The 20,555-nt window shown below is 39.4% G+C and overlaps 1 protein-coding gene across 15 annotated transcripts in view; it reads right to left on the minus strand.

The window, feature by feature from the left end:
• Window positions 1-20,555, minus strand: part of DLGAP1 (DLG associated protein 1) — a 626,931-nt gene that overhangs the window by 177,284 nt on the left and 429,092 nt on the right. The gene's annotated exons all lie outside the window — the stretch shown is intronic.

Genomic DNA, 20,555 nt, shown 5'->3' on the forward strand with positions numbered 1-20,555 from the left:
ATGCAGAGGAGCAAGGCATGTGACCCTCAGAAGGGAGGGAATCCATGGGCCTTTGCGGCTGTAGAAAATGCTCCTGAGGTGATGGCTGACATCAAAGGGGGCACTCTTGTTGGGAAGATGTCCTTGCGATACCACATCAAGAAATAGTAACTAAGATACTACACTCTGGTATCATGTGGGGACAGGGCGGAAAGTGAATTTTATTCATCACCCACCAGGTATTTTGATGGTAGTGGGCCTCTGTGGGCTGTGCTATCCCACACCCACTTCTGGTTCTTGTAATCACATCCCTGTGATTTTGCTTTGGGGAAACTTTCTTCCCCACCACTCAGGGTCCAGGTATTTCAGCGGTAACACAGGAGTTGGGCTCAGCCAATCAGCACATTGCATCCCCAGCTCCACTGCTCTGAGCCTGTGATCTAAGCCTGTTCAATCAGCAAGTGCCTCTGGACCTCGGAATGCTGGGACAAAGATGTTTTCTCTCACTTTGTGTATCAATAGGGTTGCTGGTAGCCATGTATAATCCCTAATACACAAACATTATCTCACAGAATACCAAAACCCTATGTTGTTATTAATTCCATTGCAAAGGTGAGAACATTGAGATTCAGTGCTGTAAATAATTTACACCAAATCTTACAGCTAGTAAAACCATAGAATTGAAAAGCAGGGTTGTCTCATTCAAATTTCTGTACTCTTTTCCTTATACCAGGTTGCTGTCTATAAGTTTCAAAATTTAATAGCAATGATTTTTCACTAAACAGAAAACTCAAGAGTGAGGTTGCTGGGACATACAATGCTATATAATATTTTGAAACTTGTAACAAGTAATGAAGGTTAGATGCTTGGAAGAACCAAAAGACTTTTTAAAAATGTCCACACAACACCCATCACCCAGCAGTCACAGTTGGCTATGAGTTTTAGTGAAATATTAGGAAGAACACAAAAACCCTAAAAGATTACAAGATAAAAACAACAGAGGCTTAGGTCTATGGTGAATATCTTATACCTTTTTTTTTTTTTACTGACTACATAGGAGATATGTTAATTTAGAGCCCCTTCTTAGTTTTTAATGAAGCTGTTCATTTTTAACACGTCTTTCTGGCATTTCAGAGGCCTGTCTGTTGGCTTGCAGTGGCTAAGTGTTTTTCCAGAATAGTAGTCACCAGTGTGTTGTCTGTCTACCACATTCTCTGAGGCACATTCCCCGAGGCAAACTAGAATCTGTGTCTGGTGTTCAGAAGCACAGATGTGGTAGAAGGTTAGTGATCTTCCTCCTGGGGTCAATGGAAACCCAGATGTAGAAATATCATTCATAAAACTAAACTTCAGTGTCGGCCAAAATCTTACAACTCTCTCAGCAGGAGTGAGACCCCACTACTTGTCAAATGCTTATGAGTAGGAATCATTTCCCTTAGAGCATAAAGTCTGATAACCTTATTATGAACAAACAGTACAGCTAGTTTACAGTCTATAAAATATCATGCCAGCATCTCCAGTATTAATAATTAATTCAAAAAATTATGAATTTTAAAATAAATTTCAGCAAATATTTTCCTTTAGTTTCTCTATCATTGCTTAATTTTGGATACTAAGTTTCTCAAATGAGGCTATACATTATTACTATAAATTCAGTGACTCATTAACTTAGCTATTTGGCATCTATAAAGAAAAAGACAACATATTTAAGAAGAGATACAACTCAACATTTCTTGCTTTTCATTATCACTGCTCTATCTTGGTGCTATCTGGGCTTTTAGTCCAAGTTACATTCACAGTTTCTAAAAGGGTACTACATTCAAATGGGCCAAAATAGAATCTATTCTTCATGAATCTTAGTCAATCTAATACAATAAAACCATTATCTTTCAAATTATGTGAATCTAGATCTTGATATCTGGGAAGAACTGAATACTAGTTAGGGTGTCCTTATGCACATGGGTAATACAAAATTCCATTTTAATAACCACCATACTAGGAAGTTGTCTCTCGAGGATTTGTACTTTGAGCCTATATTCCAAAACACTGTTAAGCAGCATGATAAGTAGAACTAACAGGAGTTGTCATACCAGCATGTGCGGAGGAGAGTGTGATGTACTCTAGAGCAGTGGTTCTCAACCTTCCTAATGCCACGACCCTTTAATACTGTTCCTCATGTTGTGGTGACCCCCAATTTCATTGTTACAAATTGAACATAATTAAAGCATAGTGATTAATCACAAAAACAATATGTAATTATATATGTGTTTTCCAATGGTCTTAGGCGACCCCTGTGCTTAGGTAAACACAGAGTAATGACTGGTGTAGGATCCAGATCACATGGGTCTTGCAGGCCATTGTAAGGACTGTGGCTCTTACTCAGGGTGAAATGGGAATAGATCTGAGGTTTGATGAGAGACGTCACACATTCTAGTCTAAAAGGAGTACTTAGGTTGCTGAATTGAGAATGACTAGAGTAAAGGTGGAATTGGAGGGAAAGTTTGGAGGCTCAGGAGATAATCCAGACTAGAGTTGAGGGTGAGGAGTGGTGCTAGCATTGGGGGTCAAGAGAAGATAGGGCCAATACGTTTCTTAATTATTATCTGAACGTGGGTTTGATAGAAAGAAAGGAGTCAAGGATAACTTTGAGGTTTCTGGTCTGATCAACAGGAAAGATTGCATTCCCGTTGGCTGAGATGAGGAGGCCTAAGGGAGGCTCAGCCTGGGGGACAAGGACTAGGAGTTCAGTTTGGGACATATTAAGTTTGAGATGCCCAAGAGACATCTAAGGAGAGAAGTTGAATAGGAACCTGAATAGACAAGTCTGCGAGTTCAGGCAGTCTGGGCTGGAAAAAAGAAATGAGGGCCTTCACATGGCATTCACAGCTCTGAGAATGAATGAGGTGACCTGAGAAATGAGTGTCGGAAGAAAGAACTGGCCCAAGAGCTGTGCCCATTCGGCATTGATCCAGTCTCAGAAGATGGCAGGTAAGAAGGAACCAGTTACCAGGCTGAGAAGGATCAACGAGGTGTGTTGCCCTAGAAGCTGAGTGAGGAAAGCTTTTCAAGGAGGAAGGAGTAATACATTATCACAGTGATTTTTCCCAGGCCTAATCCCACTGGGACATTAAATTAGCAACATTGCTTTTATCCCTTAGTCATTAGTTGCTTTATACAAAGGGTTCTGCTGTTCATGAATTAGCTTTATCTTCCCAGCAAGATGCAAACTTCTTGAAATCAAGGCTTTTGTTTTCATCTTTTTCTCTCTCTCTAGAGTGATAGCACTTAAACAGTTTTTGACTACATTTCACAGTAAGAAATACATCTGACTTTGGGAACCAGTCTATGCACATATGCAACTGAAAGAAAGAAATGTTTAACCTCTCTGCATGCATGCACTCTACCGCCTTTTCCATTTTCTCTATTATAATCTGATTAATTAAAAATAATGTTGTTCAGACCCAATGAATTGATTTCACTAATCACTAATTGATTGCAACCATGGGTTTGAAAAGCACTGCTTTTAGAACATCCAGCACAGAGCGCTGCCACATTCATTATTAATCAGAGACATTATTCATCTTCGTTTCTCCCATAGTGCCTTCTGTAAAGCAAATGCTTAATGTACTCTTGTTAAATGAATAGCTTTGAGATCCTAAAGTAATACTTCTTCAACTGAGTTACCATTACTTTTACGATTGTATTTGTGTGGAAGAATATCTCTTAAGAGCGCTCTTATGTTCAGCCTGAGGACAGATGGGAGTGTCTTTCTGAATGGGCCCCTGTAGCCTAGAGTCAGAGAACACCCTGGCAAGAATTAGAGATGCTGACCAGATGGAGTGGGTCTGTTAGGTGGGTTAGTACTAACTAATGTTGAATTCATTGCATGTCTTGTATATCAGCCTGGGGGGGCAGGGGTGATAGGGTTCAAAATATTTTTAAAAAACAAAACTAACTCACTAAATTTTTTAAAAAGACTTTCATTCACCTTAGAACAATTATGTCTTTTATTCTAATTAATAAGATATTAAATGTCAAAATGAAACATCTATCATTTAGGAACAGGGGAAAAAATTAAATATCCAACAACTAAAATAGATGGTCTGGAACAAAAATCACTAGTAATAGCATGTCTCAGAATTTTGAAAAGTCCAACTATAGAAATGAGGTATAATTAAATGTAGACATTTCACTTAAGAAATCTTTAAAACAAGAGCTGGGCACATAAGTCCTCAATAAATATCAGATGATGCTTAAATCCTTCTCCATACAGCACCTAAGGAAGTGGCGCAGAAGAAAGTGGAATGTTTTCCACCATGTAATTCATGTAATTCTTACTGCTGTAGGTTTTCACCTACATGGAAGGAGCTTGGTGCAATGAATATAGCATACGTTTTGGAATCAGGTAAATCTGGGTCCAAATCTAAATCTCTTATGAGATGTGTGACTTTGGCCTAGTTACCTTAACATCTTTTGACATTAGTGTTCTCAAACATCTAATGAGGACAGTAACACATACTTCAGGGACTTAGTTTACTATAAAGAAGATATAAAAGTATACATATATATTAGATAAAAACTTGTTTTTTGGAATTCAGATGATTTTCTTGTAGAAGTCATGTCCTACGTGATGCTTAAATTTCCACGTGTGGCAAACTCCTACAGCTTATTTAACTCATAAGAGAGCTGAACCATGAGGCACGATGCAATAGTTCTAAGGCTCTTTCAGCCTGGGGTGAGGACGATGTGTGCGCTTAGGGGGATCTCCAGAGGTCTGTGTGTAAGAGGTGGTGGGTCAGTAAAGGTTCTCAGAGCAAAACAGAAAAAGCAGAGATTTGTTTTAAAGAGCTGGATCACATGATTGTGTGTGGGGGGTGGCAATTATGAAATCTGTGGGGCAGGCTGGTAGGTCAAAAAACTCAGGCAGGAGCTGAAGTTGAAGACATTCTTGAGGCAGAATTTCTTCAGGGAAAGCCTAAGGTTTACTCTTAGGCCTTTCAACTGATTGGACGAGGCCCACCCACATTATCTAGGGTAACTTCCTTTATTTAGAGTCAACTACAATAAAACCTGTATATAAGGAACTAACTTGGGTGAGGAGGTGTCTGTTAAAGCCGAAAGTCTGTTATATAATAAAGTAGGTTTTCCCAAATGTGTATGTTAAAGGAATTGATAAATTAGCTAGTTTACCTGTTTTTACTTATGTAGACACACTTGTGTAATTAAAATTAAGTATATATGAACATTTTAATTTCACAGAAAAGTTTTCTACATCTATCACAGTAATTTTAAACTTATACTGACTAGGTCTAGTAAATTCATGCATTCACTAGTCACAGCAAGTAAACAAAAGCACACGGCTGGGGCGTGGCTTAACATACAAGGGAACATGGGCCAGCAGATGCTAAAACTGCTGCAGAAAGTCACTTCATGAGATAGCAGAACTAATTACCAAACTCCATACGCTGTGATCACATGCTAATCATTTGCCGAACATTTTTTGCCAGCAGTGACTCTTGGATTTAAATATATAGACTAGAGTTGTAGATAGGTCGGCAAAATTACTAGTGTTTTTTCCAACATCTGGTCTATTCCCTAAAATTTGTTAAAAATAACTGAATTAATAATAAAAAAATAACCTGTTAATTTAATTATAAGCACATCTTGGTTAAAAGCATTTTAAAGTTAACTGGGTGTCACTTTTCACATATGACATATGGACTGGAAATTTTGTCCTCTATATTCGAAGTCTGTTAAATTGAGGTCTGTAAAACTGAGGGTTTACCGTATCTTATATGAACTAAGCACATCACCAACAAATGATCAAGTGACTAAATGTCTAGAGCAGTGGTTCTCAACCTTCCTAATGCCGCGACCCTTTCATACAGTTCCTCATGTTGTGTGACCCCCAACCATAAAATTATTTTCGTTGCTACTTCATAACTGTAATGTTGCTACCGTTATGAATCATAATGTAAATATCTGATGTGCAGGATGTGTTTTCATCGTTACAGATTGAACATAATTAAAGCATAGTGATTAATCACAAAACAATATGTAATTATATATGTGTTTTCCGATGGTCTTAGGCGACCCCTATGAAAGGGTCGTTCGACCCCCAGAGGGGTCGTGACCCACAGGTTGAGAACCGCTGGTCTAGAGCATCTACCTACAACAAGCAAGCAACTCAAAGGCCTACTTAGGTTGTCCAAGTCTCAGAACAAGTTATAAACTATTTTATCTTCATCCACTTCCATTGGAAGTATTTAGAAAATTTAGAATTACATAGTTAACAACCTGGCTCTAAGAGCTTACTCGTTACTCAGAAAAAGTTGCTGCTTGCTACCAAGTACGGTGATCGGTGGTGGTGGGAAGGAGTGAATTCCTACACTTTCCTCATACAGTGAACATGTAAAATGTGAAGACCACCTGTGTGTGCAAAGCACAGTGCCAGGCATTGCTGGGGCAAATATGGGTCCCGAGCGTGCCCAGTTACTGTGCTTTACCAGTGCTGAGAATTTCTAGTCATATTTGTTTGTAAACTGCTGGGGTCCAACCCCAGCAGGTCCAGGGGTCCCCAAAGGTGTGGACGGAGTCGGCTGGACCGGCTTCCGGCAGTAAACCACACAATGTAATAGTCCTTAACAACCGAAAGACCCTAATCAGGGTGATTAAAATGGATGAGTTGCTATAAAAAAATTGCCTTGAAAAAAGAACAACTACCATTGTAATATTTTCTTATCTCAAAGAGATTAGTTATATTTTACTAGATTTTATTACTCTGTCTTAAAGCCCTGCACTAGTGATAGAAGAATCGTTTTGTTGGGCTAAAACACCAGCAAGACTCAGTTGTTTAAAATCTACTCACTGAAGCTTTCTTACCACAGAGGGTTGACTATTATCCTAACACAATTTCTCCCTTCTCTCTCTCTCCCCATTGTTTTAATTCCCTGGCTCCATCCCAATCTACATTACTTTAAATCTCTAAGAAATTAGATGTCATCCAGTAATATTGTACTACGGGTTAAAAATGTTTTCCTTTTTTCTAAACTACCATGGGGGTTTAGAGAGAGAACAAAACGTTTGGTGCATTCATCACTGCACATGACTTTGATAATCTGGGCTATTTTGCTTTCTCAATGATAAAGTATGTCTAAGATGTTACAATTGTTGGTATTTTTGAAAGTCTTGTTTATAAAGATGATGCATTTGTATAAAGTATAAGATTAATGTTCATTGTTGACAAAATAATGTGTTCACAACTGAGTTGAAACTCACATACAAATAAAGCTGACAGGGGTCATAAGAGGTAATGTACATAAATATCACCTCATCTAAATGCTTCATTTTTGTAAAAAGAAAGAAGCACTCTAGTTTATTGAGGAGGGAGAGCTAACTCATGATAGTGAAGGTTTAATCATAAGAGGAAAAGAAGAAAGAAAATAACTCATGTTTGGATTTTTATATCATAACACACCAGCTGGAAAGAAGATGGAAAACACATCTTAAAAGCCTAGACCAGTGGTCGGCAAACTCATTAGTCAACAGAGCCAAATATCAACAGTACAACGACTGAAATTTCTTTAGAGAGCCAAATTTTTTAAACTTAAACTATATAGGTAGGTACATTGTTATAACTTAATTAGGGTACTCCTAAGCTGGCGTTTGCTAAAAACGTCCTCAATCTGATTGAGGTAAATTCGCTGAGGTCAACCCCTTCCAACTCTCCCATCCACACTTGTCTTATATACTTGTTTCGTCTATCTCCTTTCGTTCATCCTCTCTATATGTCCAAACCATCTCAACATACCTTTCTCAATCCTCGATACCACATCTTCTTTCACTCCACAATGTTCCCTAAAATTAACTTAATAAACTTTACTTAAAGTTTTAAGTCTTAGTTAAACTATAGGTACGTTGAATAAAACTTGATATCATACTTAATAATGATATTATTTATTTATAAAATTAAATTCCTTACAATTTACCTTACAATATCCATAAAATTAAATCATGACAATGACTGACAAACAGTAATGTGAACAACGGCCTTGCATCTCCTTGGAAAGTTTGGGTAAGTCAGGTTTGTATGTTTTTTGTTTTTTTTAATAAATATATTTTATTGATTTTTTACAGAGAGAAAGGGAGAGGGTTAGAGAGTTAGAAACATTGATGAGAGAGAAACATTAATCAGCTGCCTCCTGCACACCCCCTACTGGGGATGTGACCGCAGCCCAGGTACATGCCCTTGACCGGAATTGAACCTGGGACCCTTCAGTTCGCAGGCTGACGCTCTATCCACTGAGCCAAACCATTTAGGGCTGTATGTTGTTGTTTTTAATTTTAGGCACGATTCCAGGTATTTTGTGGAAAAGCCACACTCAAGGGGCCAAAGAGCCACATGTGGCTCGCGAGCCGAGGTTTGCCGACCACTGGCCTAAACCACATGAAGGCCTCCCCCTCTCCCCACCCCAACACAATCCCCGTGCCATCTTACTAACACGCTTTTCCACATGTAGCCGTTGGACCTAATGAGAGGTAAAATCTTGCCTTTATGTTAGAACTTGATTTATTTCCCCCTCATTCTGAGTTCTCCTAGAGCCAGCCCCAGGGCCTCCAGAGCCAGCTCCATTGTTCATCATGAGTATTTATCACTTGTACAGAAGGCCAAGGGCTGCTCCGAACTATACCGCCCTCGTCAAAAGAAAGCACAAACTCCTTGCTCCTGGACCACTCGAAACATTTACAGAATCTGAGAAAAGGGAAATATCGTCGTGATAAAGCGATGTGTCCAGTGGGAGGGCCACTTAGGCTACCTCTGAGAGGTGGATTCTGAGGAGACATGGAAGAATGGGTGTTGGAGGGCTCTGTCTCCATCTTAACCTGACCATTCACTGCCATGGCTTCAGGTCAGCAGGAGCAGGTGCAAGCCCAGAGTGAAGTAAATCAGGTAGGTATTCAAGTCACATAATGGAGGGGTGAAGAGTACAATCCCTTCTCAGTGGGCAAACACCACTCACTTGCCATCTGTGCAACAGCATTCAGGGTCAGGAGAATGCCTGACGAAGAAAGAAACAGAACCGAATTCCATTATCTTTTATGAGCACTCAGAGAAAACTTCTAAAAGAACCGAGGATAAACATGTTGCGTAGGATGACGTATGCCTTTGCCCTTACACAGACCTGATTTCTTTTTTCATATTAGTCAATAAACACAATTTCCTCCTAAAGTGTTTTTTTTTTTAAATAAATACAACCAGGAGGATTCTAAGGCAGGTGTATTTTTCTGGGTGGGAAAGTGATGCGTTTGGTTTCATTTTCTCCTGGTGTCATAATTTTTTGCCTTCAGTAATGCTCCCAAGATGGGGACACTGATTTTAATATTTCATACTTTAATGGACTATAGTGCTTCTGTATATCTACTCAGTTTGAAAATCTGGGTGATAGTATATTTTCAGCTCAACCTATTTGAATTCTTATCCTAAACTCTGTGGAATAGTATGACAGCTAGTATAAGGCTACTATTAACCACTTATTTTGGGCAGGTTCATATACACATTATTACATATCTGTAAAGTCAGGTAAAATACACTTGAAATTATCTTTATATTTAGTTTTGTAGCCACAGTGTCTGCCACATTCAATAAATAGTTGACAAAAGAATGATGGGGAAAGTACATAATTAGAAGGGCGAAAAAAGAAAAAAATCCTCCATGTGCAATTATTAAACACTCCCATTTAGGTTTCCATTAAATTAGTCACCAAAAAGTAGAACTCAGCTGGGATGTCTTTATATATAGCATATGTTCAATGATTGTGATTGGTTCCAAAGAGCTATAGGTTATGGGTTAGAAAGGAGAATAATTTATTTGAGCCCTCACAGCATAAAACTTGCCCTCCTTACATAATATGGATGGTAAATGTGGCTTTAGAGTTCTGCTTCTTTCTCCAAAGGATATTTTTTTAAAGCACCCACAAATGTCATCCCATCTATTTTTAAGCAGAGTGCTGCTGGGTAAACAGCTGAATCGTCTAAACCCAATGGGAAAATTCAAAGTTTAAATAAGCTGTTTTATCTCATTGAAAATAAATGGTGCCGACTGACTCAGAACATATGGGTTTTTTGCATTCAGTTACATGTACATTTTCCTTGAACATACGATTCTAGGCCAAGCTGAAAAAATGAAAAAAAAATAGATTTTAATAATAAAGAGCCTAGTTTCTAATTGTCCTACCCAGCGTTCACTAATTTCCAGCTATAACTTCTTCCTTACGTTTTCCCTGCCAGTGATGGAGTGGTCGCTGCAGACTGAGACCCTGTAGAGACAACATAAATTCTCCAAAAACAGACCCATTCTGGTGGTAGGCTTGTGATCTCTCATAGATTTCATCTTTTAAGATAAAAATGGGTTTGGGGTTTTTCCACAGAATTCATTTTTTAGTAAGAGTTATATATGTTAATTCTGGAAAAACCCTCACAAACACTATAAATGGTGTAGAGTTAAAAGTAGAAGTCTCCTGCTGCCCAGTCTCCCAATTCTTACTTCCTAAAGGTAACCACCGTTGTTATCACTTTCACATTTTCCTTCTGATATTCTATTCATATATGTGTATATATATATGTGTGCATATCCACATATCCATATATAAGCACATTTTCTTTTTTTTTCCTTTTTTTAAATATATTTTATTGATTTTTTACAGAGAGGAAGGGAGAGAGATAGATAGCTAGAAACATCGATGGGAGAGAAACATCGATCAGCTGCCTCCTGCACATCTCCCACTGGGGATGTGCCCGCAACCCAGGTACATGCCCTTGACCGGAATCGAACCTGGGACCCCTCAGTCCGCAGGCCGACGCTCTATCCACTGAGCCAAACCGGTTTCGGCACATTTTCTTTTTTTAACAAACTCATATTATACCATAAATACTGTTCAGCACTTGACATTTTTACTTTAGTATATATTGGTCTTTACATGTCAGTGCTTATAGACCTACCTCCTTCTTTCTAATAGCTATGAAATGCTTCATTATATGGGACTATTCATTCAGTTAGCAAATGTTTAATGCTCATCTTCCCTGTGTCAGGCCCACTTCCAGACACTGAAGATGTAGAACTGAACAAAACGAAATCCCTGCCTTCATGAGGACCACATTTTATGTTTTAGCATCACAGATGGAGGAACTAGCATATTAACAGTACATCGAGGGACACTTTTCAGCATCACATTTCTATCTTTCTCAAAGAGGGCTGCAATGAATCACCTAATAAGTAAATCTTTATACCAATTTATCAGTTGAATAAATTGCAGATATTATTTTTATATATTTAGCCTTTCATGTTTTCTTTATATAATCAACCTCTTAAGAAAGAAAATGTGGATTTTTCATGGTTAATTAAATTAATGCAGTAACAATTTTTTTTCATCGAGGTACTCTATCTTTTGAAAATCTACGTACTCAAGTACCTTACAGTAAAATTGTATCCATATTGAATCCTCCTACATGAGGCTATGATAATTCTCCAAAGGCAATCAGACCAGATGCCTCAGTTTCCCTCTACTTCTATTGACCACATGTGCTAGAAACTGCTGATTTAAATATTTCATGATACCCAAATGCCTCCCAGACATTTTTTTTATATCTTCTTTTGGTGTCTGCATAACATCAGAACAAAAGGAAAGCTGTTTTGTAAACCCAAACAAAGTGAATAAATGTAATTCTTCTTTCACATAAAATTCAAGAAAATGATGCTTTCTGCAAAACTGGGCCAAAAAATCAATTGTTACTTAAGTGATTTTTGTTCAGGAAGCCAACCCGAAAAAAAATCCCAGATTGGGACAATTGCTCATGAACTTCTTTTGCCTCTATGCCCCATATATTTATTACAATTGAAACCAGGTCAAAATTTACATATAGCAGCATCTTGGATGGGAGAGGAGAAGAAATTCGAGTTGCCAGATTGATGGGTGTACAAGGAAGAAAGTGAGTCTTAGCCCCTCTACCTCGGCAGTTTGAAGGGCACTAAGATGCCTCCCTTCAGCCTCTAACTGCCCCATAATGGCCTACCTACCCCAGAATGTATGCTCTATGCTCCAGACTTCTTCCAGTGTTATCGGGGACATGTGACTGATACGGACAAAAGCTAGGAAGCCACTTAATTTTTTTCTGATTTAAAAATCATGTCTCATTAAAAAAAAATGTTCCCTCTGGACACTGTGACACAAAACAGCTTGTTTTGTTTGGTTCTGGATGTTATCCAAATCTAGCTCAGGGAAAAAGAAAATAATCCCTTTTTGTCAAGTAGGATACTATGAGGGGCACTTAGTTGAATGTTTTCTATTAATTCAGAATTTTTACTCTGCACAAACAATTGCAAACTTGAGTGGGAAGTGAAGTGCCTAATCACTCTGCTGCAGGGTGGCTATGACTTGCAGAAGTCAGCCTTGTTACTGGGAAGTATGAATATTTGAAAAACCCAAATCAGGTCATTTTGACTCATTACCAAAAAGGTAAAGAAGGGAAAAAAAAGGCCCAAATTTTTATTTCTCAAAATGAAATATATCTGCTCTAGAGGCCTGATGCACGAAATTCATGCAAGGGGCTTGGCCCTCACAGCCCCGGCTGCCTTGCGGCCCCGCAGTCCCTCCCACTGGTCGTTCCAGAAGGTTGTTCCACTGTCCAGTCTAATTAGCATATTAGCTCTTTATTATATAGGATAGTTACTGTTGTTGGGTAGTTTAAAATGTAACAGGGAAAACATTGAATATGAAGTGTGCATGTGTGTTCATGTGTGTGTGAGAGAGAATACTAAAGAATTCCAGTCAATTTTTGGTGATAGAAGGTTCTTTTGCACCCAGAGATAATCATTTATTACCTTGAATAAGACATTTTTACCTCATTACAGTTTTTACTGGGAAAGATTGGCATGGTCTAGGTTCATGATATAAAATGCAAAACATGTGACACATACCTAATTTTACAGGCCAATGCCACTCTCATGCCTCTATTGCTATGTTTCATGAACACGGATTCTTTGAGTGAAACAAGCAATGGCATAGGCTTGACACAAAGTGTAAATTCCTGAAGACTGGGTTTTGTTATGGTTCTTCCTTTCCACAGAGAAACCCACCTCCAATTTAGTCTTTTACATCTCCATACAGGGAGATCAAAACAGTTTTGCAAATTGGTGAAAATTATTCATATAGATTAATCATGTTTAAAAAACTATTTTTATTGATTTCAGAGAGGAAGGGAGAGGGAGAGAGATAGAAACTTCAATGATGAGAGAGAATCATTGATTGGCTGCCTCCTGCATGCCCCCTACTGGGCATTGAGCCTGCAACTCAAGCATGCGCCCTTGACCAGATCAAAGCCAGGACTCTTCAGTCCCCAGGTTGATGCTTTATCTACTGAGCCAAACCAGCTAGGGCTAGATTAATCATGTTTGTATTTTGTTCAGTTCAGTGGATAGATAGTTACAATATGATAAAGCTGAAAGCACATAGGTCCAAGAGAAAGATCTGATTTCCAGTTGAATTCTGCCCCTTACAAGCCATGTCAACTGCAATTTACATTCTGGGTGCCAGTTTCTTCATTTGTAAATGAGGGGATTGACATTTGTCAAAGCATGATGTGAATAGATGTGCATGTGAAGAAAAGGAATTGAATCTGATAAACTCAGTGATATGCTCAGACATCTGGAATCTTTAGATGCTAATATGGATGGCAACTCTCTAAGGGAGCAGTGCAATATAGAGCTTTTCCCAACCTCGTCCATCTTGGAATGCTCTCCTCTGGATGCCAGTTATGTGTCCACCATTCAAACCCACCAGCACGATACTACACCCCCGCTAGGCCCTTCATGCACAGGGGCCCTTCCAGACCTGCTGCCATGTTTCTCCCCCGCCACTGGTGAAGGAAAATCCAGGCTTAACGGTTCCCATGCCGACTCCTGAATTGATTAATAAGTCAGGTATAACTCAGGCTATGTGGTAAAAGATTTGGTGAGATGATCTCACTCATATGTGGGATATAATGATCAACATAATTTGATGAACAAAAATAGATCCAGAGACAAATGGCAGGGGAGGTAGGGGGGTTAGAGAGCAACCAAAGGACCTGTATGCATGCATATCAGCATAACCAATAGACACAGACACTGGGGCGGTGGGGCTTGCCTGGGGTGGGAATGGCTGGCGGGGAGAGGGGGGTGTTAATCAGGGAAAAAGGAGACATATGTAAAACTTTAGACAATAAAAAAAAAGATTGGTGAGTAGTTTTATTTTGTTTTGTTTACTTGATTTGATACTCTCCTTGTAACTGGAAACATAGGCATGAATAGGACACAGCCTCTGCCAAGTGAATGACATCATCCCTTCCCTCAAGTGGCTTACAGATTGCTGGGTGCGACAGATTTGTAAACAACTGGTTTTAAAATAATGTGATATGTGTTACATTAGTAGTATGTGTCAGTTGTCAGAGTAAATCTTTATTTTTTTCAGGTTTTATTAAGGCAGGTCATTATGGAAATATTGGTCTTTTAGAATGTAGAAGGGCTTAAATGATCGGTTTCTGAAATTTCTATTTGTTTCATGTGATGTGATATTGCAGGTGACTGTAGGTTTTTCTGTTCATTTGTCAGCAAGAAGCAAAAATTTCACCATTGATTTCCTTGCTCTTAAAAACATGTCAATTACACTGACGTGCCAGGCACTGTGGTAAGGCACCAGGTACTAGTCAACGCAGCAGAGGCTCACTCTGCTTGGATGGACTGTGGGCCTCCTGGGCAGCTGCTTAGACAGTTGCTATTTACACTCAGGTCTTTGACCCAAACTAACTTAGAAGAATGAACGCAACGGAAGGGAACCTTTATAGCAATTAGCTCTGCAGCGTCCCCGGTTGCCCCTGCAGTCTCGCAACCACTACCCCTGAGGCTGCCACTCAAGTTCCCATCTGCAATGGTTAGTTTAGGGGGCCACCAGGCCAGGCTAGAGTACCCAGTTATTTAATCAAACACTAATCTAGGTGGCTCTGTAAAGGAATTCTGTACATGTGGTCAACATCTATGATTATAGTAAACCCTCAGTTTTGTGGACCTTGATTTATCAGACTTCGGATTTAATGGGCAAAATTTCCAGTCTGTATGTCATATGTGAAAATTAACACCCTGTTAATTTTTAAATGCTTTTAAACCAAGATTTTCTTATACATAAATCAACAGGTTATTTTTTGTTACTGTTATTTTTAACCAATTTTACGGAATAGGCCATATGTTGGGAAAAAAAACTGTAGTAATTTCACCGACATAAATAAATATTACATATGTACAACTAAAATCTACACATTTAAATCCAAGAATCACCTCTTGTAAACAATGTTTGGCGAATGATTAGCATGTGATCACATGGCATCACTCAGCGTAATTGGTTCTGTTGTCGCGGGTGTGACTTTCTGCAACAGTTTTAACTGGTGCTGGCCAATGTTCCCACGTGTGCTAAGCCACACCCCAGCCCTGTACATTTGTTTACTCACGGTGACTGGTGAATGCACCCATTCACTAGATCTATTCAGTATAACTTTAAAATTATAGTAATAACATATAGAAAACTTTCCTGTGAAATTAAACTTTTCATACATACTTAATTTTAATTAGACAAACATGTCTACATAAGTAAAAACAGGTAAACTAATTTGTCAATTTTTAAAATATACACAGTTGGAAAACCTACTTTGTTATATAATGGACTTCCAGCTTTAATGGACATCCCTTGCCTGAATTAATCCGTTATATGGAGGTTTTACTGTAATTTTATTCCAATTGTGAATGTGATGTGTTTTACTGCTGCTCTTACTATTTATATTTATAATGAAACTATAATAGTAGCATTCGTTTATAAATATTGCATTGAGCATATGTATCGTTTTTTTAAAAGAAAAAAATATGAACCTTGGAAATTTTCCCTCAAATGTGCAATACAATAGGTAAAAACCAACCTGTGGTTTTATTATACTTGAAAATAAATTACGTGCATTTAACATAGTATTTTGCTATTCTCCTTTTGTAGGCTGCCTTGGTAAAAAAAAATCATGTCATAAAAGAGATGGCAAATTAGATCTGGGCATGAAGAAAAGTTGTTCTTAAATTCTAGCTGAGATAATGAGTTGCAATTTGAATTAAACAATAAATGATAAAGGAATTAATCCCTGTTCCATGCATGAAACAGTTCTTCCTTTTATTATTTCTTGCTTTTGAAGAGTAGGATGGAAGGACTACTTTTCTTTAGACACTGACCTAGGATTCATGAACTTTATTATTTTTTTTATCCCATGATAACTCCTGCCCACAGGATTTGATCAATGAATCGATTCACCCATCCATCCATTCACTTTTATTTGCTTCTTATATGCCAAGCACTGTGGGAACAGAAGATATAAGTATCAATAGACTCGCATTTGCCTTCAGGGATCTTTCTGTCTATTGGAGGGAGAGGTGAGATTAGTGGGAGGAGGGAGTAACAAGCACTCCAGTGTGATTACAATCAACTGTGGAAATTGCTAGAAAACACATACCAGACAGTGCAATTAGCATGGAAGGTGGTCCAAAGAGGTCATACTTGACTAGCTACTTGAATGATGGGCATACTTTGTCAGCTGGGCCCAGGGCAAGAGGGAGAGGACATAGTGTATGTGGAGGCATGGCCATGTGAAATGGCACTGTGTGTTCTGTATGAAGTACAAATTACGTACAATACATGGAGACTTCCCTTCAGACGGAGGCCTCTCTGGGTACTGCTAGAAATAGATGAAGTTGAAGGCACTCAGTTTCCTGCTAATAGTCTGGACTAGATCTAAAGCACAACAGGTCTTTTTCAGAATTCCTTTCATTGGATTGTCTTTTTTTTTTTTTAACAGTAATATGGCACTGAAAGCAATAGACATGGCTGCTTTTGTTTCTGAGACACAGGTCATATTTTCTAAATCTATGTTTCCTCCCTTTCTCAGCAAGCCTGGCTGCCTAGGGAAATTCCCCAAACTAGCCTTTCTTCTTAACTGCTCCCTCTTTCCTGAACAGAACATTCACCATCTGCTCAGCCACCCTGCACTGTCACATCCCACCCTCAACCACCACTTTATCACCTCCCTTCTCCACAAGACCTCATTTCTGTTGTCTAAAATCCCCACACATGGCTACACCCTTCCACTTCCTCCTTCCACACTTCCTCTAACCCACGACACTGGCATTGTGATCCCTCCAACCATGCCTTCGGGTGCACACTGTACACTTACAGGGCTTCTCTGCCCCACACGTCAACCTTTGTCATGTCTCTTCCAGAGTCATCTTTCATCTCCCAAAATATCACCACAGTATTAGCTTCCTATGGCTGCCATATCAAATGATCCAACTTAGTGGCTAAACATAACTCACTTATTCTCTCAGTTTTGGAGGCCAGGAGTCCAAAATCGGCTCACTGAGCTAGAACCAAGGTTTGGGCAGGGCTGAGCTCCCTCTGGAAGCTCTAGGGCAGTGATGGCGAACCTTTTGAGCTCGGCGTGTCAGCATTTTGAAAAACCCTAACTTAACTCTGGTGCCGTGTCACGTATAGAAATTTTTTGATATTTGCAACCATAGTAAAACAAAGATGTATATATTTTGATATTTATTTTATATATTTAAATGCCATTTAACAAAGAAAAATCAACCAAAAAATGAGTTCACGTGTCACCTCTGACACGCGTGTCATAGGTTCGCCATCACTGCTCTAGGGAGAATCCATGTCCTCGCTTGTCCCACCTCTAGAGATGCATTCCTTCCCTCCCTCCATCACAAAGCCAGCAGCACAGCCTCTTCAAACCTCTCTGCTCCTAGGGTCACATGGCCTTTTTCTGGGGTCAAGTCTCTCTCTGCCTCCCTTTTATAAGGACACTTGTGATGACATTCAGTGCCTGGCCAGATAATCCAGGAAAATGTCCCCATCCAAAAATGGTTAACTTAGTCACATCTGCAAAGTCACATTTGCCACGTAAGGTAACATGGGCCGTTTCCTGGATCACAGTGTGGGCATATTCTGGGCCATTTCCCACATACCACAACCACCGACACTACATTATAGTTAATTAGGTACCCACTGTGGGCAAGCATCATTGAATGAGATAGGCACCATTATTATCTGTTTTACAGATGAAGCACTGGAGGTGCAGAAAGGTTACTTGATTTGGTCAAGGTCACATAGACGGAGAAATGTTAGAAACAGGATTCAAACCAATGCCTGTCAACTCAGAAGCCTTTGCTCCTCACACAAGGCTGTACTGCCTCTCACATTCTGAGACTGTGCGCACCGTGTATTGGTTTGCATCACAAGGACCCTGAAGACTATCTCAGTCAACACAAAATGGAACATTTCCCAGAAATTGTACATTTCCCTTCTCTAGCTGTGCTTCCAGATATTTCTCCCACAGAAAGTACTGCTCATTAAGTGCTTGGATGGTAACAAGCAGCAATTTGCTTCCCCCATGAAAGACCAGTGGAAGCCCCCTAAGTAGTCTGACATCAGACTATGGCTGACGAACATTAAGGGCTCACTGAGCTCAGGCAAAAGCACCGTGGAAAGAGTAATCAGGGAGCAGTACTGGGGGGAAATTGTGTTGAAAAGGACAATGGAAATGAAACAGAAATGTGAGGCCCAGCTACTTTCACTGTGGAGAGAGCAAGAAAAGCAGAAAACTCCCGGAGGCATAGGGGCTATAGAAGAAAGCTGGAGGATAAAGAATACAGTACAAAGAAAGGTACTTTCAGATTAACAATAAAGGAAAAGTACACTCAGGGCAGGCCACCGGAGGTCAAAAGGCAAATGAATAGGTAGGCAGTGACAAATTAAGGATTTTTTTTTTTTTTTTTACAATCCAATGTTTATTTTTAAGATGAAATTTTCCTCTCATTCTTAGGGAGCAGTGGTCCATGTGGAGAATAGAAAGAGATGGCCCCTGGAATTAAGCAGACCAAGGGGCACAAGTCTTAGGAACAGTGTCACTTATGGCAATTTGAGCCTCAGTTGTCTCATTTATAAAATAGGAATAGGAACAAGATGACAGAATTTATGCGAACCGCTTTATCACAGTACTTTGCAGGAATAAGTAACAAAGAATCACTGAATTCAGTTTCTGCAACATCCTCAAAACAAAAGATAATAAAGCTTGTTATGGTGCCCAAGTATCTACTCATGCATTCATATAGAGTTTGAATGAAGTTTATACGGCTACTAGCTTTGAATAAGAGACTGGATATGTTCCTTCATGGAACTGGTAGGTTAGTGAAGTAGATAATCCTATAAATAGAGGAAGCATGGTAAAGAAATAATGGATGCTGTGAAAACATATTGGGAGAGGGTACTGAACTCAAACCTGGCCAAAGAGGGCTTCTTGGAGGAAGTGCCATCTCAGAGGAGGCTTGAAGGTTGTAAAGGGTTTAAGTAGGGGAGAGAAAAATTTGGGATAGATGGATGGAAGAGGCAAAGGAGAGAGCAGCTCATGCAAAGGCCCTGGGCAGGAGAACATGGCACCTTTGAGAAAGTTAGAAGTCAATCAGTAGGGTTGAAATGAAGATTAGACAGGGGGAGTGTTAGGAAATGAGGCTGTGAAGGAAAAGGTCTCCACTTATGTCACACCCTGTAAATCATGTTAAGGAGTTTGGACTCTATCCCCTGGGTAAGGAGGAATCACTGCTGATTTATATGCAGTAGAATTGGTGATTTTTATCTGTATTTTAGAAACATTTTTGGGCTACAGTACACAGAATGGACTGGAGTAAGGGCAAACCAGAGGCAGGAAGACCACGTGGAGGTATCTAGAAAAATCAAGGTGAGAAACCAGAGACATTTAACTAGGATAGTGGCAGAGAGAATGGAGAGAAGTGAATAGAAATAACATTTATAAGACGTTGTGATTTCTTCACTCATTTATCCAACCGACTTTTATGAGTTTACCTTGGAAATGTGAGGGTGAGATAGAGGTGGGGAAAATCAAGGTTTTCCCATGTTTTGGGATTGAAAAAACTGGGTAGGCAGGGTTGCTATTTACAGAAGTAGGAAACACAGGATAAGGAGGCTTGTGGGGAAGATACTAAGCCCAATCTTAGACCTGATAGGTTTTGAGTAATACCTTTGTTTTCATAATGCAGACATCCTTGCATTCTCCAGACCGTGAGCTTACATGAGGTAACCTTAGCAATAACAAGCAAGTCTAGTGATATTTTAGTCCTCTCTCATCTTTGCTCCCCCTCCACTTAATTCTGATTGTCCCCAAGAATGAGCTTCACATTTATTTGGGAACAAATCTGTTTGCTGCCTTCTGCTCAGGCCTCCTTTGCCATCCTGCCAGGAACTTCTTATGATGGCGGGCCATCTGTAACAATGCCACTGCCTCTGTTACCACTGTCCTCAGCTGATGGCTGCTCTGTGGTCTTTGCTCTGTGGGTGTGTGAAGGCAAGGTGGTGGTGCTGCTTCCTCTAGATTTTCCACATTAATTAACACAGAGAGTTAACACACGAGTCTGCAAATAACACATGCCTTGCATTTGG

Source organism: Myotis yumanensis, unplaced genomic scaffold (genome assembly GCF_028538775.1).
Source record: "Myotis yumanensis isolate MYYU_CA2020_CCGP unplaced genomic scaffold, mMyoYum1.0.hap1 SCAF_7, whole genome shotgun sequence".
NCBI classification, from domain to species: Eukaryota; Metazoa; Chordata; class Mammalia; order Chiroptera; family Vespertilionidae; genus Myotis; species Myotis yumanensis.